The sequence below is a fragment of the Sceloporus occidentalis genome, unplaced genomic scaffold, assembly GCF_023333645.1.
Source record: "Sceloporus occidentalis isolate IW3139 unplaced genomic scaffold, rSceOcc1.0.p SCAF_243, whole genome shotgun sequence".
Lineage (NCBI taxonomy): Eukaryota > Metazoa > Chordata > Lepidosauria > Squamata > Phrynosomatidae > Sceloporus > Sceloporus occidentalis.
In genome coordinates this window covers 719,497-737,056 of record NW_028317223.1, presented here as the reverse complement: position 1 = coordinate 737,056, position 17,560 = coordinate 719,497, and the positions used below count along the sequence as shown (strand labels likewise).

Genomic DNA, 17,560 nt, shown 5'->3' with positions numbered 1-17,560 from the left:
TATGACACAATGATGACAAGGGAGCTGCTAGCAAATAAGCAGAATAAGCAGCAGCCTAGGGCCCCTATTCGGTCGGTGTGGCCCTTTTATAGGATAAAAGAGAAAGACCTATACAGCCATGACACCGGTCCCTCAAAATTACTTTACTATCATGTATTTTTCTTATACTTTTTTTTTAACCATTAATGTTGAGATCCTTAAATAATGCAGCATTATTTCATTTATTACATGCATTAAGTGGATGGGGCTCCAAAAAAATGTTTTATGCTTAGATGCCCCAAAAACCCAGTAGCTTGATTATTTGGGCCCCTATAAAGGACTGAGTTAATTTTAATAATTTTAAGTGATGAAATATACTATGGTTTAAACATTTAGGGTCATTTAGAAAAGTCCTTGTTTTAAAAATAAAAGACAATTTCGTCCATTTAAATAACATGAAATGGATCAGACGGGGTTAATGTTGTAAATTATTGTAGCTGGAAACGATGATGTTTAATGAAATATCTTCATAGGCGTACAGAGGCCCTTTATCACTCCCATCACTCTTGTGTTCCAATGGCCTTTTATCACTCCCATCACTCCTGTGTTCCAATGGCCCTTTATCTCTCCCATCACTCCTGTGTTCCAATGACCCTTTACCACTCCCATCACTCCTGTGTTCCAATGGCCCTTTATCACTCCCATCACTCCTGGGTTCCAATGGCCCTTTATCACTCCCATCACTCCTGTGTTCCAATGGCCCTTTATCACTCCCATCACTCCTGTGTCCCAATGGCCCTTTTATCACTCCCATCACTCCTGTGTTCCAATGGCCCTTTATCACTCCCATCACTCCTGTGTTCCAATGGCCCTTTATCACTCCCATCACTTCTGTGTTCCAATGGCCCTTTATCACTCCCATCACTCCCGTGTGTCCCAATGGCCCTTTATCACTCCCATCACTCCTGTGTTCCGATGGCCCTTTATCACTCCCATCACTCCTGTGTTCAGATGGCCCTTTATCACTCCCGTCACTCCTGTGTTCCGATGGCATGTTAATGTTCAATAATCCAAGTTTAAAAGGCGAACTGATCGTTAGAAAACCCTTTTTGAATTATGTTACAACTAGAAATGTCCTTGTTTTCCATGAAACATGGAAAGTGACCCCAAACCTTTGAATGGTAGTGTAAGTGAGCATATAAATAGCATTCTCCATTTATTAAACCCATGTTAGGCGCAACAATCCCCCTGAAATGTTTATGCATTTTCTTTAGCTTAATTCATTGCAGTCCCCACTTGAACTTCTTACCTGCGCAGGTGTGTCCATTGCTGTGGAGGGCGAATCCTGCCCTGCACAAGCACCTGTAGCTGCCGTAGAGGTTCTTGCACCTCTGTTGACACGGAGATCTGTGGGCTGAGCATTCATCTACGTCTGATAGCAAGTAGAAGAAGAAAACAACATAACCCGGCACGCAGGACACAAAACACTCACGCGACATAACATACCGTAAAGGCAATTTCACGACAATGGCAACAAAGTGGAGAATGGAAAGGTTCCACTACATTAACTCTAGGAATGATTGAACAGGGAACCCAATAAAATGCTTGGGACTCTTTGAATGGAAATCAGCATTGGAGCCTGATAAAGATACAGGTAGCTTGGTTGAGCCAGGTTTCCCCTGAGTTTTGCTCCTGTGACCTCACTGAAGTCAAGATCGAAAAGAATTATAAAGCCCAAAATATTCAAGTGATTTTGAGGATCAGGGAAAATATATGTATCAATACGGCCATGGGAGGCTTTACTGTCCCCCCGAGGACTTACCATAGCAGCTGCTTCCATCAGCCGACAGCTTCAGACCTGGCCCACAGTCACACATAAATCCTCCTTCTGTATTGATGCAGGTTCCCTCGCAAGATGATGATACACACTCATTTATATCTAGTACACACAAGAATGACAGGGCTAGAAACGGCGGTATTTAAGAAACTAGCTCTCTTATTTTCTTTTAAAATACCAACATTTTTTTCAGTGGCAATTAAAGCATTATCACAAAAGAGGAAAATGATAATGAATTAAATTGGATCCTATAGATTGTCCTCTTTTTTCAATGCATGTTGGAGCTGATTTTGCACGGACAACAACGCACTTTACAGCACGGAAATAAGTCCATGCATTCTCTTTTTATAGGAGTTTGTAAATAAGACTTCCTCCTCCCCTGCCGTGTTCTACTAAAACCAGGAAGTGTACTTAAGTACACTTCCTGCACAGCACTGCAGGAAGTGGCAGACAAATGTGTGTGTGCTTCTTGAACTTATGCAAAACGTATGTATTTAAGTAAAGCTGAGGTTGTGTGAGAGCATACTTAAGTATTCTCGCTTCAGTAGATGAAAACGGGGAGGAGGAGAATGAGACTGAAAACTCCTTTATTAACTTTATCCTATAAAAAGAGAACGCATGCACAGAATGCACGGAGGCTACCAGAGCTCTCCATCACAATCTTAATTAAGTTAAAATATAAAATGGTTTGCATGCCGGACATAGTCAGGAACAGGGAAGGACATTGGGGTAAATTTGGGTAAAGCAGGAAGCAGGAGGAGTTATCATTACATTATGCTCATTTTAGCTTCTCTAGTGCCCTAAAAAAGTATAATTCTAGGCAAATTCTAGAATTTATCTTAAGGGATAGCTTATACTTATCAGTTTGTAAACTTGGAGGAATGTCCACCAAAACATAAAGGCACGATACGAGGCTGAGTGTTAAGATGAGAATGATGGAATTGATTGGAACCGGTTGAGATTAATAGCACTAGTAGGGGTGAGGATGGATTTCTTTGAGGAGAAGCGCCAATGGGGTAGATTAATTAAAAAGCCAAAATCCAGGCAGTAAGAACTAGTATGAAATGCGAAGGATAAAGGAGTGGATAAACATTTTTAAAGCAATTAAGGCTGTAATTAGAAGTTGAAAGATGAGGGACTTTATGGCACAGGGGCTAGAAGGCAACATGTAATGGGATGTATAGAGCGACACTAATTGTATGGATGGTTAATGCCTTAATATAATTTCTGGACTGTATAGTTAATATGATAGACAACCAGGGCAGATAAATAGAGAAGGCATTGAGACTTTTGGGCTTTAACAATGGACGTGCCATGGGAACTGAAAGGTTCGACTTGTAAGACAACTGAATAGCCCACTAGCCAAATATATCGGATGGTAAATCTCATTTATATTAGTGACTCTCGAAGGTAGCGCAGAGAGTTACGGATACCCGATCGCGGCACGCTCCCGCTACCTGTGCACGTGACACCACCGGCCGTCTCGATCATGCTGAATCCTATAGGACACACACGCGATACGTGTTCACAGCCACCGTCGTTACATTTTAATTCGCAGCCGTACTCTCCACATGGAACGGTAGCTGCTAATAAACAGGGGGGTAGATAAATCCTCGTTATTTACAGCCATACGTCTATCCCATATATATTTAAATTCCTTCACTGTATTAATGGACTTGGTCCTGACTGACATAGTTTACATATACATCTGTGAACGTTTTACATATATATATATATATTTTAGTGAAGAAATCAACAATTTATTCTGGACATACAAGAAAAGCATGAAATATAGTTTTCTTCTATAATGTGCATTATATCGCGCGGCTCGGGAAAAGCGTTCCACACCACATGTGGTCCCCCCTATGACTGCGTGACCTAGCGCTCGTAAACATATGACATCAATTAAACACAGAACAATTTCCGAAACATCTGCACCGCAATGATCATAAAGCAAATCAGGATACTGGGGTTTACATCATCCTAGGTTTTCCTGGCAATTTGATGTAAGAACAAGGAAATATATGTTTCCTTTGTAGACATGCAAGAGTGTCAGATAATTAGAAATTCATGGATACAATACGTCCGTCTCATTTATTTGCTTGGAGGTTTGGCACTGGGCATTTTTCTTGTTCTCTAATTAAATGCCTTTGAAGCCGCTCAATAGCAAAGGGCTTGAAGCTAAATTTACCTATAATCTACAAAATCTGGATGCGTCCCAAATATTTGTATTTTGGGACAGAATATGACAGACCATCTGGCGCACAGGGCAAATGCTCGGTGGGCCGCCGGCCATTAGCGACCCGCTGTAGCATGTGGCCAGTGGGTGGATATGCCCAGCTGCACACTACATGAGCCATCGGCCAAATTTACGTTATCAGACGGCTGCTGGCCTTAAAGTGCCAGGGATGCCCAGTCATTGCCAGTCCAGCCCTGGAATACGACCATACCCCCTCTTTTATCAAAAGGTTACGATATATAAACCCTTCCTCCCTCTCATACCTGACAGCTAGCTTGTGAGTAAGGTAGCCTGGCTTGCCATTGACCATGGTTTAAACAGATTACGTAACTTACTTCCGATAGTGTTGGGATGCTTATTGGGAATGCATGATCGTCCATTCAGGGAGATCTGATATCCATAAACACAAAGACATCTGTAACTACCAATGCTGTTTTTACATTGTTGTTGGCAGGGATTTGACGCTTGCGGCCGGGAACACTCATCGATATCTGTCGAAAAAAGAAAGAAAAACATAAATGCAACTGAAGTAGGCTGGCGATCAACCAACAATTATAGAAACTCATTGGAGGGTCTTGTGAGATGATCAACATCCATGATGAAGGTCTTGTTTGGTGTAGACCCAAACATGTAACCTATTTAATTGATCCTTGACCAAAACAATATTTCTGTTGCTCTTGTTGATGTTTATTTTATTTTTTGTAGTATTACTAAACATTTTAATATATAAAATCCATTCAGACATCTTTATGCATAGCATCTAATACAAAGGTGTTGTCATCTGGCAAGCACCTAAATCTTCACCCCGGTGATCAATCGGTACATTTGTCTGGCTTTATTAATGATTTTAATTTGGTAGGTTAATAATGTTTACTTTATATCCATTTGTATATATATTTTATATATATTTTCATTCTTAAGTAAGTTCTATCTTTTTTTCTTACGTTGGTTGTGTTTTGACACTTTGAACCTTCCTTTGTGTTTGTTTAGTTGTTAGCCTCGCTAGGTTGTCCTTATTTTATTGTGGCCTTCGACTTACAACGGAATGGAATGGAACACTTTATGTTTACATCCTTTTAAGTTTAAGGGGTGTTTTAGTCCATGCCAGCTGTTCTCGGCAGATGTTTTCAATTTACTGAATGGCAGAACAGATATTTAAATCAAAGGTTACATGGAATCACATAAATACAGAGGAACTGTCACCTTCGGAGTGTAACACAACTAAATCCATTAATCAAAGCTACATATAACCTTCACCATGAATGTAACTGTTTTGGAGACAATGCGTTTAAAAGTAAGCGGCTATTTTACACATTGAGCTGGACTTTGTGGCTAACGGTGGCAGAACTAGCATGCAAAATCAATCTGTTGTAAAAACGTTCTCCTTACAAAGGTTGTCTGAACCAATCAACAACCATCAGCGACTTGACAATAAGAAAGAGGTAGCTCATATGTCTCATGTGTTCCCATTAACAACTCTGCCTCTCTTGTGTGTCATTAATGGCAGTAAACTAATGTTAACAAGTAACATTTACTCCAATTACAAATTATAGGAAAATCCTCAATAATCGCGGTTAATGCCGAGAGGATCCTACTTTGGTGCTCATTGCAGAGCGTTTGTTAATACGACGGCAACATAAAATAATATGGGAATTTAAGAGGTTCCTCTAACTGGAGTGAAAAGTCTGTGGCATCTCACATCTAACTACATCTTTACAGATGAGTTCCTTTAACAGTTGAGTAGATTTTAAGATAATTGTTCCATCTTACCATAACAGCTTTTACCATCTTTCCCGAGAAAGAAGCCATGGAAGCAGCTACATACGGGCAAACTGTTTACCATTCTACAGCCTTGGTCACACCTGGCAGACAAACATCTAAGAGAAAGTCCTATAGAGAAGAAGGTAACATGTAAGAATGACAAATGAAAACCTCTATGCTTAATGGGTCCTTCAGATAATTTTCAGATAGCACATTTATAAGACTGGTTCAAAAATCTAGGACATGAATCAAACTCAAAGAACTGGACAGTAAGCTCTGCAGCCTACCCAGACCTTTAATTTGAGAATGCTTGGTACAACTGGAGTCTTTGATGTATAATGAACTTGGTACGTTGAAATTATTAAGGAAAAACACAACATCGTTTTTAGAATGTTGAACAAAATGTGCAGATTTGGACAAAGATCCTACCTTTGTCTTCAAGATCCTTCTCATAATCACCGGCGAATTCATCTGAAATAAAATGAATACTATATCATCAGATGGCATATGCTCGGGGAGCCAACAAAAAGGGAGCATTGACAGGCATTGAGGATCTCCTTACCTGTACAGGTAACTCCTTGGTACCCATCTCTGCAGGAACACAAGTTGGGAGCGATACAGAATCCGCTGCCACAGCCGTATGAGCAGACAGCTACAAGGAAGAACAGAAGAGATATGTTACAGACAGTCCATTAGTGCGAGTGATTGGTTATAGAACTACCCCACTGAGGTATATTCATTAAACCATGACGTTTCATCTCAATCTCCATTATGTGAGAAGGTACTTACGTTGGAGGCACTGCCCGGTGCCAGGAGAAACTGTCCAACCGGGGCAACATCCCCCCATCCCTGAGAAACAAACATGAGGGCCAGAGCGGATCCTAAAGAGCCACAGAGAATGCGTAAATCAGATTATTATTGTTTTATATAGCTCCATCATATTCTGCAGCGTTGTACAATGGGATAGAGGTATGGACAGAGATATAAATGAGTCATTGCCAAAAACGTCAGATACAAGTATCCGTTCTTTTGTACCAGCTGGTTCTGGCAGCTTTTGCCATGATTGTGTAAAGGGAAAGGAGGAAGGACCACAAAAAGAAGCTTATTTTTATGCTATTTTTGCCACCATCTGCCACAGATCTCAGCTTTTCTGAAGGAAAAGTAATCTCTTGCTTTTAATCTTAAATATCTCCTAAACAATTCCACTAATTAAAAATAACTATAAATGCTCTCCTTTAAACCACAAAGGGAACTTGACTATAAAGAATGTGGATGATTCTCTAGATGTGGAATAAGGCTTTTGATGTCAGAAGAGATACAGATTTATGATTCTGCTCTAAATTCTAGGCTTCTCTCTTGGCACAAGTTTGACACCATCTCAAGCATTTCAGAAGGACAATGACACATGGCTCAAGATCCAAGCCTCATTGGAATGCACAAACAAGAGAATTCTCAAAGTCCTGACTTGAACTAAACTGAAGATGTATGACTTTGAGGTTAAAGTCACCCATAAAACTTCTCAGACTTGGAGAAGTTTTTTTTTTCTTTCTCCATGACGAATGGGCAAGCAGACAAATCCATGAAACCCTCCCAGTACAAAACAAGTAAAGATGTCCGAAGAAAGACTCCAAGCATTAAAGGATCCACGGGATGCTTCTGCCAAGTTCTGACTACTTGGGAAACCCATAAAATGTATGACCTACTTTATCTTTACAAGTCTTCCCAACATTAACCAGTTCTTCTTCTGAACTCAAAGCATTGATTATCTACTTAATCTTTGCAAGTTCTCTCAACTACTTTTGGTTTAACCCTTACAGTTTTGATTGAAAAATAGTGTAAATCCTGTATATGAGTAAATATATTCCAATGTGTTTGCATGCCTTGGATCTGGATATCATGTATGATACACTATCATGAATATATACTTAACATGTTTAAAATGTATTTGTTTTGCATCCCAACAAATGTTTCAACGTCGTGCTTTAGTGTAGAATAGAGAATATTAGTGTTCCTGCATACATGGTTCATGTTCCTTGGACATCTGGAACATACGACAAGACCAAGGAATGATTCTTTACAGCAGGAAAGACAGGCAGATTTGATGGAACACAATGGGTCTGATCTGCGGCAAATGATTCTATATGATTCTAATTCTATGCTTCTTCTTCAGAGTTTTCATACATAGGTTAAAAAAGATGATACATCAACACAATGCATCATCAAAGCAAGGTTGCTGATTACAAACTGCCGTTTAATTGTGTGTGTGTGTGTGTGTGTGTGTGTGTATATATATATACAGAGAGATTAAATCTGAATGCATGTTTATCTCCGTTAGATGTCTACAGAGGTGTCTCTTTGTGTTCCTCTCACTAATTAAGAATGTGTATGAGATAAAGTAGGAAGACAGATGACCAGAAGGTAACGTGGAAAAGCACTCTAAAAGAGTAGTGGTTTCATGGACCTTCTTGCCATTGGACTGGCAGAGGCCAACAGACCAAACAAGTGCCAGCATGAAGAGCAAACAAAGTGGGCAGACTAACCGGGGGACTTGGTTTCCATCTAGCCCTACATGTGTCTCTGTGTATGGTGCAGGTGGCTAACAATTTTCTAAGAGATTTGTATTAGAGAAAGTGTGTCTCTGTACCTCGGTGCTGTCAGAGTTGGCGGCTTCTTCCTCCCATTATAAACTCTTCCTTCTCTCCCAGAAACGGTCAGCAGTAAGCAGGACAACCCCATCCAAAGTGGGACCATGATGCGCCTCAAGCCAGCCCCAAATCCAGTGGCCAATAGAGAGACAAAGCTTTCCACTTCCCGTCTCTCTCTCACTCTTTTGTTTTGCCTCTCTCCGTTACTTTCTACCCTAGACCCTGTCAGTTCCTATCACTGCTTTCTTCTCGGATTTGATGCCTCCTTTCCTTAGCCACACTTTTATTAAGACCCTTTTCTGTCTTGTCTTTCTGCTGCTTTATCTAGAACTCTAACATCACCCTAACTCTTCTCCCACCTCCCTCTCCCTCAGTCCCCCTGTTTCCCACTGTCTCACACTTTACCCTCTTATCTCTGTTTTCCTTTTTTCCTCTACTTCCTAAAGGTCTCCCCCCCTTTAATAATTTATCTCTGTCTGTCACCCCTTGCTATCACCTTCTGAAACAGCCCATTCTCTCTCTCCTTCTGTCTCTCTCTCTCTCTCCTCTTTCTCCCTCTCTGCTGTATTGGATAGTTGATGGGATAGGAGCCCCTCACATCACAAGAAGAAGGAAGTGGCCCCACATCTGGCAAAGCTTTCTATCCGTTCCCAGATGTCACCGTGCCTGATGTGCCAAAACTGTGTGTGTCTGTATCTGGTCTGTGTGACTTGTATGTTTGTAACTCGTGTTTATTACGGGTACATGCCTGTGCGTGTCCAAGTACCAATTCTTTACAACATCTTTTATATGACCCCATGTATACCCCTTACACTACCAGAAAAATAATAAACTCAGACTATACACACACACAATTATATATAAAATCTATAATATATATATATATAGTACATGGCACAAGAAATATTATACAGAGGGCATACTCTGCTTGGCAGTTAAGCTTACAATCTAACTCTAACATGTAAACTGCAGGGAGTTTGTTTAAGTGTATGATGTCATTCTTCATATACAAGTTATAAATAACTGAGGTCATAAAGGGCTATGGGAATCTTTAGTTTACATATCTGAAGTTCACGAATAGGAAAAAAAAGAACATATTAACTCTTTAAGAGCCACTCATTACAATGCCACCTCCCCTTAAAAATGAGCATCACTTGTATGAGCCACTTACCAGTGTGTTTGTTTTTTCTTAAATGTTACTTACGTTTATGTATTTCCGTAAATGATTTGTTATGGTTAGTAGTGATGTCATATTTATCAACGCTTGTGGGGTGGGGATAGTGTATATTTTTGGCTGTTAAGGTTTGTTATGGTGGAAAGCGGAGTCAGCACCTCCCCCCCCCCAACACACGCATCCACACAGACGCCTCTCTGCTCCTTTCATGATCATTTTTACTATTTGTTTGCTTGGGAACACATCTGGAATGAATCAGCAGCTTGGCGCTGGAGGCTTGGTGCTTTGTACTTTTTGCAGACCCCCTTAACTTACACACTATAAGAGTAAATGGAGCCCAGCTCTCTCTCTCTCTCTCTCGCTCTCTCACCCTTGCTGTGTTCGGATCCTGCGGTGTCCACTCAAGAGGCCTTTTAACAAACCCTTTTTCAGCTCCCGGAAACCTTATTTTCCCTCGATACCCGTCTTATAATTGGAGGCCACCACAAATTCTCTACAAGCATCTACAAAACATGAGTTTGTGTTGATAGGTTTGCTTTGTATGCAAGGGATAGGAACCAAAGCTTTATTGGTAGTTATAATCATGATAATACAATTTGAGCAAAAGTCTATGTAAAATAACCAAGCATATTGTAATACTTTCTCTTCTCAGGGCTGGCCCTACCATATAGGTGACATATGCGGCTGCCTAGGATGCTGAGTTGGTGATGGCGCTGCCGCCATGTTCTCTCCTCTAAGCATGTGCATCCGGGATAGCGGTGCCAATGACAAAGTTTGCCTAGGGTGCTAGCAACCATAAGGCCGGGCCTACCACTTCTGCACCACCTCCCATAGCATCCGCACCATCTACCATCTTGATTGGAAGGGGGGGTACATTTTCACTTGGAATATGTGCATATTTACGAAAATTAGTTTAATACAGAAGTTTAGTAAAAAAAAAAAAAAAAAAAAAGAATAACATGGAAATTAGTTATCTCTATTGTGGTAGTGATAGTAGTAATAATAATAACAAAATAAAATAAATAGTTTTATGAAATGTTATAGAATACAAGCAATACACTAATAATGCATTGTATCTAATATATATATATTATATATGTGCGTTGTAATAAATATGTGTTATTAATTGTTCTAATAGTATTTTTTTAGAATGCATAATTCTAAAAAATAAAATAATACAGTATTTTATAGAAATATATTGAGCAATAGTGTTAAAAGAACTGGAGAATGCGGGCATCGATCCCGCTACCTCTCGCATGCTAAGCGAGCGCTCTACCATTTGAGCTAATTCCCCACATGCTGGGCTCAGGAGGGATAGTAGCTGGAGACCCATAACTCACCAACTTTGCCGAGGAACCAGTATGAACTATGCAAACTAATACTAAGGCCTCACCTCTCATGGGGCGCCTTGACACGGCAGGTGAACTCAACTACCTAGACAATACAACACTAAAGCCTCATGAAAGTATGTTTTTGTAGGTTTGGATTGGGGAGCTGGTAATTTGTTCTCCAAAAATATTTTTTTTAAATGAAAATTATTCTTCTTCACTTGGACGTTACCACTTCTTTTTCTTAATGGGAAACTCTTGGTGACCCTACAGTACGGAGGGAAGATCATATATCCTATGTGCAAGGTTCAGCCTTCACGAAATGTCAGCGATAGGAAGCATTATCCTCTCTCCCTTCTGTAGGGTCACAAACAGTCTACCACAAGAGAAGAAGAGGATTGTCAAATGGGAATCTGTAAGCGCATAATCCAATGCCAGTGCACGAGCTCAACAGCACATAAGACTGCTCAGAAGACCCAGTGATGCTGATTGACAGACGTCACTTGGTATCTGCCTGGTAATTGAATGAACAAAACTCAGCCATTTCAATGTACACTGTCTAATTATGTCATTTTGTATTAATCAAGTTTATAAAAAAAACCTCCTAACATTTTGTTTTTCTGCAAGAACCTTCCACTGACCAGAGTCCTCTTGTTGTCTACATGTTAAGATATGGTATAGTGCAAAATGCAATGGTTATGTTGAGGATGTTCAACGGTTATAAAACATTCAATGGCTATAGGCAGGATGCTCCTTACATAGTATATTTAGTAGGGTTAGTGAAACAGACCTTTAATACAGGGATATATAAATAAAATGTACATTTTTCCTGGGGTTTCATTTTAAATTGTATTTTCTGATCCACAGTGCCCTCTAGTGGCAGAAATATAATATAGAAGAGAATGCGAATATCATGGATGTCAACATTGTGATCAAGGAGACATTGGGCTGGATTCAATGAGCCGCCTGAACCTCAGTTGAATTTGAGGGACGTGAAAAATTCATGGTTAGCGATTCAATGACCTGTCTAAAAACAAGTTTCCAATCCTAGAATTTCTAGACAATTACCTCTAAACAATTCTACAATTAAATCTAATGGAAACATCTGCACTTGATTCTGCAAGTGATTCAGTTGGGTCTCTATTACCAAACTGACCATGTGTTAAACTAAAATAAAGATCACTAGGGGCCGCTCGTGTATACCGGTTTCAAAAAATAAAGAGTGAAAAACAGAAAAAAGAAAAAAAGAAAGAAAAAAATGATTACGTAGTATTAAACACGGGTAATATCACTGTAAGTCTATGTAATGCACTCACAATGTATACGTGTGTTCAGGCTTCAAAAAAAACAATCCAGTCCTCCGGATGGATGTATGATGAATATATGTAAGAAAGCAGAAAACAGGTAGGAACCCCAATGGTGTGTTATCAAGCAGTGTTTGTAACAAAAGTACTGATCGGCACACCCGATCGCTAGAAATAAGACAATAAAATGTTCTCTTACCTATTTTCTGAACCTCACGGAACATCTGAGGATCAACAGATAGACGGAACGACGGTAGAGAAGACAGACGGAATGACGATAACGGGCGTGGTGACGTCAGACGCCGGCAAACTAAGATGGCGCCGCACACAACTTAAAAGGACCACACACCAATAATGAAGATACTCCTGATGAAGCCACAGACTTGGCGAAACGCGTTGAGGATTTTATAGAGCTCTTCTTATTCTTTTATTGGACTTTTTTATTAACTTTTAATATCCCTTGGTGGATGATTGTTAATAATTTTTTATTTTGGCTTGTAGCCTTAAATAAATAGTATTTTATATCACACTACATTGTGGATTTAGCTTGATTCGACTACTGAATGCAGTTCTACACAAGAGCCGTGGGAGGAAAGCAGAGGAAAGACATTTGATGTATATGGGTCTTATACCCCCTCAGAAAGTGTAAGTGAATTTCTGTAGTTGCGTGTTACAAACACTGCTTGAGAGTGTTTTGTACGGGTTGCAGCTGGGTATCCGGTAAAGTGATATAAAAGGAAAGTATATTTATCATTATTTCTTCTCTATATACCTCACTTCACACTGGTTTTCAACACTTTTTTTTCTATACATGTGTTAAACTAATACAGACAGACAGGCTTCTAGAAAGGACTAAGCTATTGACGTAATTTAAATTACAAATTAAAAAGGTGCCGCCACTGTAAGCGTTATTTTTAAAATATTGTTTTGCTATGTTGCAATTTTTTTAGTTTTTGCTTTCCTCCATTGATTGGTTTCGGGGACATTTGCCAGCAACCTGCTACAAATGTTCATTAGAACTAACATGAAAAGAGCTTTATTGCACAACTTGCTACAATGTGTCAATGTACAATATATAAGTACACCATGGTTTCCCCAGTGAAGATTATGGGATGATGCTCCAACATAAATCATTTAGGCTAGGTTTCCACTTGGGTTTTTGTCCTGCGTTTTTTTCTTGATGAAAAACGCCAGTAAAAACGCCCAGAAAACTGCCACTGCATTTACCTGCGTTTTGTCGTTTTTTCGGGAGTTTTTTCTGGCGTTTTAGCCTTTCTGTGGAAATTGCTTTTTTTGACCTTAGGCAGTTTTTCCAGCCTTTACAAGTTAGAAGTTTCACCCAGCTAAAAGGGATTAGGATAAATGGCAAGTATCTGCCCTCTCCTGATGCCATTTACTTGGTAGAGTTCTACTTAAACGCCCCGGCGGACCCTTTTGTCTCTTTTCTGTTGTTTGTAAGGCATGCTTTATTCCGAATGTCTGCTCCTCGAGGAAGATTGGCCCCAAATGATGCTGCAAATTGTTTGCTGTTGCTTTTGGCAGGCAGGATCCCGTTGGTTTGTTTGTAATGGGTGTTTGTTCCAATCCTCTGCATTGTAACTGTGGAAAAAAAGCCATAAAAAACGCCAAGGCATAAAACCCACATGGCTTTTTCATGGCGTTTTTTCTCTCCCATAGACTTCTATTGGAGAAAAACGCCAAGATTTCCTTGCAAAAAACGCCAGAGCGTCAACATGCTGCGATTCTGAAAAACTGCCACAGAGCCCAAAAAAGCAGAAAAACGCCAAAGAGGACTGAAAAAACGCCAGACAGAAAAACGCCAAGTGGATATGGCATTCTGCGATTTCCTATTGAAGAACAGCTAACATCTGGCTGCAGCGTTTTTTCACTAAAAAAACGCCAGGTGGCGCTATTGGCGTTTTTATGGGCGTTTTTTGCAAAAAAAAAACAAGTGGAAACCTAGCCTAAAAGACTGTGTACCTTTTTTTTAAACAAATTAGACCCAGGCTGACCCAGCAAAACATAAAGTAAACTAATACTAAAAATTAAACCAGAGTATTCCTGAATATTACCTTTCCAATTTGCATTTCTAGCACTAGTCACCACTTTTTGCTTAATGCCTTTAGATATAATATATTTAGATATAATATTTATATATTATTTATACACATATTTAAGGTACTACTTACATTTGTATGCTAAACAGCTGTAACATAAGTACAGTAATAATGATTTAAATATATGTCAAGGTTGTAATGAATACACATCAGAGGTCATCATGATAAAAATAAGAAATAATTGGTTAAGTATGTAAGCAGAGAATATGCTAAATCCAGATAAAGTATGGAGGTAAAAGCATTCAATTTTCAAAATAATAGGCGCTAAAACTAACGTTTCATCTGTCATAATGGGTCATACTGAGTTTAGGAAAATGTTGCATCACGTAGATGTCAATGATCTTTGAGCATTATCTTTGGATAATAAATTATTTTTCTTTAAACCTTAAATCCTGTGCTGAATACAGTAATGTAGGTCAGGATTGACAAAAAATCTCATTTTTATCCAATAAACCTCTTTTACCAGCAGACCTGGAGGCGGCCATTGTTCTCAGTCATAGGATGTTTTGGGTGACTTTCCCACCTGAGACACCACGCTGAGCTGATACTTTAAGGCAATGCTAATGAAGTCCCTCCCTCCATAGACTTTCATTAGAAAGAGAGTCTGGCTCGGTAAATAAGGCTTATTTCTCACAGGCAATATGATAAGGAGTCAGAGTGTTTGTTTAGTAGATTGGGCTCAGATAACAGCACTAGAATACATACAAATGGCTAATATGCAGCAGCCAGGAAATAATGCATTATTTGAAAATTAAAATTGTCCTGTTTTAAAAAAGAAACAATAAAACTGTTTAAAAAATGATTGTATTTTTGTGATATACAAATAGTGGGACTTTTTGAGATTGTGGATTAGGTAAATGATTCACTAAATTCATTAAACCTAGGGACAAATATGAAATTATATTGTGGTGTGATTGAATCAGACTTTCATTGACTTCATTTTCCTTCATTGCTTGTAAATGATAACTTTTGAACTGTATTATGGGGATTAATCATATATTTTTTTAGGGGTTTCGTTGCTGCAAGACAGCTAGAACATATTTTTTATGGTAATATCCCCTCAGATATCTAGAAATGTACAAACATGATGTGACTCTCCATGGTGCTGAATGGGGTGATCTACCCATTGCATAGGTCTACAAAACTTCTTATTAGCCCATAGGGAAAAGGCTGAACCTGTTGTTCTTCTAGGAGAAACACCATTGAGGTTTGGGGGGAAAAGCTAAAGAAGGCTGATTGTTAGAAGATTCCAAAGAGAAACAGCAGATGAGACGGATACAGTTATAACTTCCAACTTGTTGAGCGACAAGGACAGTTTTGACAGAGTAATATTGTATCCTCCAGTTTTATGTAAAAAAATTAGTAGCGTTGGAAGAGTTTATTAGCCATTTATGCTAGAAGACTACTCCAATCACTTACCATGTTAAGAAGCATAAGGTGGACCATACTAAACAACCGAGGGGGGTAAATTGTAAATATTGAGTTCATCTAAAAACAGTGTGTTAGACTTGGAAACTAACTTCTAGATTTTATCATTCTAAAATAATAGACTGGGCTTCTGGGAGGTCTGTTAGTGGGCAAAATAGCTACATGGAAACATATAATATGAACATATAAGCACATAGGGATAGCCCAATGCTTACTTTGAACTTATACCCTATTTAATGGCTATACGCTGCCTGCAATTATTTTTCTGGTGAATTTTGGAGGTATCTGGAATCACATGGAATGTGATTTGGGCCCCGAGTGATACATGTATTTATAAAGAGATGTGTAACACCAGGGGCCCAATTTACTAGTGATTTCACTAGTACTTTGTACAGTTATTATAGTGAATGCCACCTAAAAAGGACAATGTTATTCACATATCTTCGGAGATGATGTGGTAATGTGGTTAAAGAAGGTTCGTGTGTAAGCAGGTTAAATGGCAAAGGGTAAAGTAAAGAACTGAGATAACATTCCCGATTAAATGAAAAGTAGGGACATATACCAACGAAACGTCAGGTGGAAATATCCTACTCATTTCAACACTCAGTTTTCTGGATCCGTCGTCAGGCAAAATAAACAATACAGCGTAGCGACATCTGAGAGTGCGGTCTAATGCGTTCCCTGGAGGGTTCTGCCGGAATCTAAAGGAGGTGAAAGCTCTCTTTAATGTAACCTTTTACTGACCTTCCAAACTTCTATACACCAGCATGTCTCTAAGCCCCCATATCACATGTGTGCCAGCACTGGCAGGAGCGTTCTGATTTGTGTCATGTGTCAATATGTTCTGTAATCTCTAATTGCCATGTCTACAGAGCATTTGATTTAAAAGGACACAGACATGCCATCAATCCACTGCCAGTGGTGTATTCTGTTTTAGGATGACTAGGCCTGGGGCAGAGGGTCCAAAGGGGTGACAGGCCCCGTCCAGGGCATATTGCTCTACTGTCCAACTGGCCCTCTAGATTGTAAGCTCCTTTGTCCAGGCCCCTTCTCAACTCTTGTTTCTGTAAGTTAAATTGTTATGTCATATACTACTTGTTATGTCCTGTCTAGCCATTGCACAGCGCTATGGAATAAGATGGTGCCATATAAAGTAATAAACAATAATAATCCTAGGGACACTGCTGATCAGAGATCTTCCTTGTATCAGGCCCATTTACATTATGGCGGTGCTTGTCTAGCTGGCACATATTTAGTAGGGTCTCTTCACTGGAAGTAGGTCCTGGGGCCACTGGCCTGACTCAGGTATAATGCGGCGACAACTTAAATACACCACCTCCCATAGCATCCCCACCATCTACCATCTTGATTGGAAGGGGGGGTACATTTTCACTTGAAATACGTGCATATTTACAAAAATAAGTTTAATACAGAACCTTTAGAAAAAAAATTAAAAAAGAATAACATGGAATTTAGTTATGTCTATTGTTGTAGTGATAGTAGTAATAATAATAATAATTATAATAATATAAGTAATAATAGTTTTATAGAATGTTATAGAATACAACCAATATACTAATAATGCATTGTATCTAATATATATATTATATATGTGCGTTATAATAAACATCTTATTAATTGTTCTAATAGTATTTTTTAGAATGCATAATTTAAAAAAAATAAAACAATACAGTATTTTATAGAAATATATTGAGCACATAGAAGAAAAAATATGGTGTCAAAAGAAC

General features: G+C 39.1%; 1 non-coding gene across 1 annotated transcript; it reads right to left on the bottom strand.

Annotated features, from left to right (window-relative positions):
• Nucleotides 1-10,856: 10,856 nt before the first annotated feature.
• On the bottom strand, nt 10,857-10,929 carry TRNAA-AGC (transfer RNA alanine (anticodon AGC)). The gene has a single exon. It is a non-coding gene; the product is annotated as a tRNA-Ala (tRNA).
• Between the last annotated feature and the right edge of the window lie 6,631 nt (nt 10,930-17,560).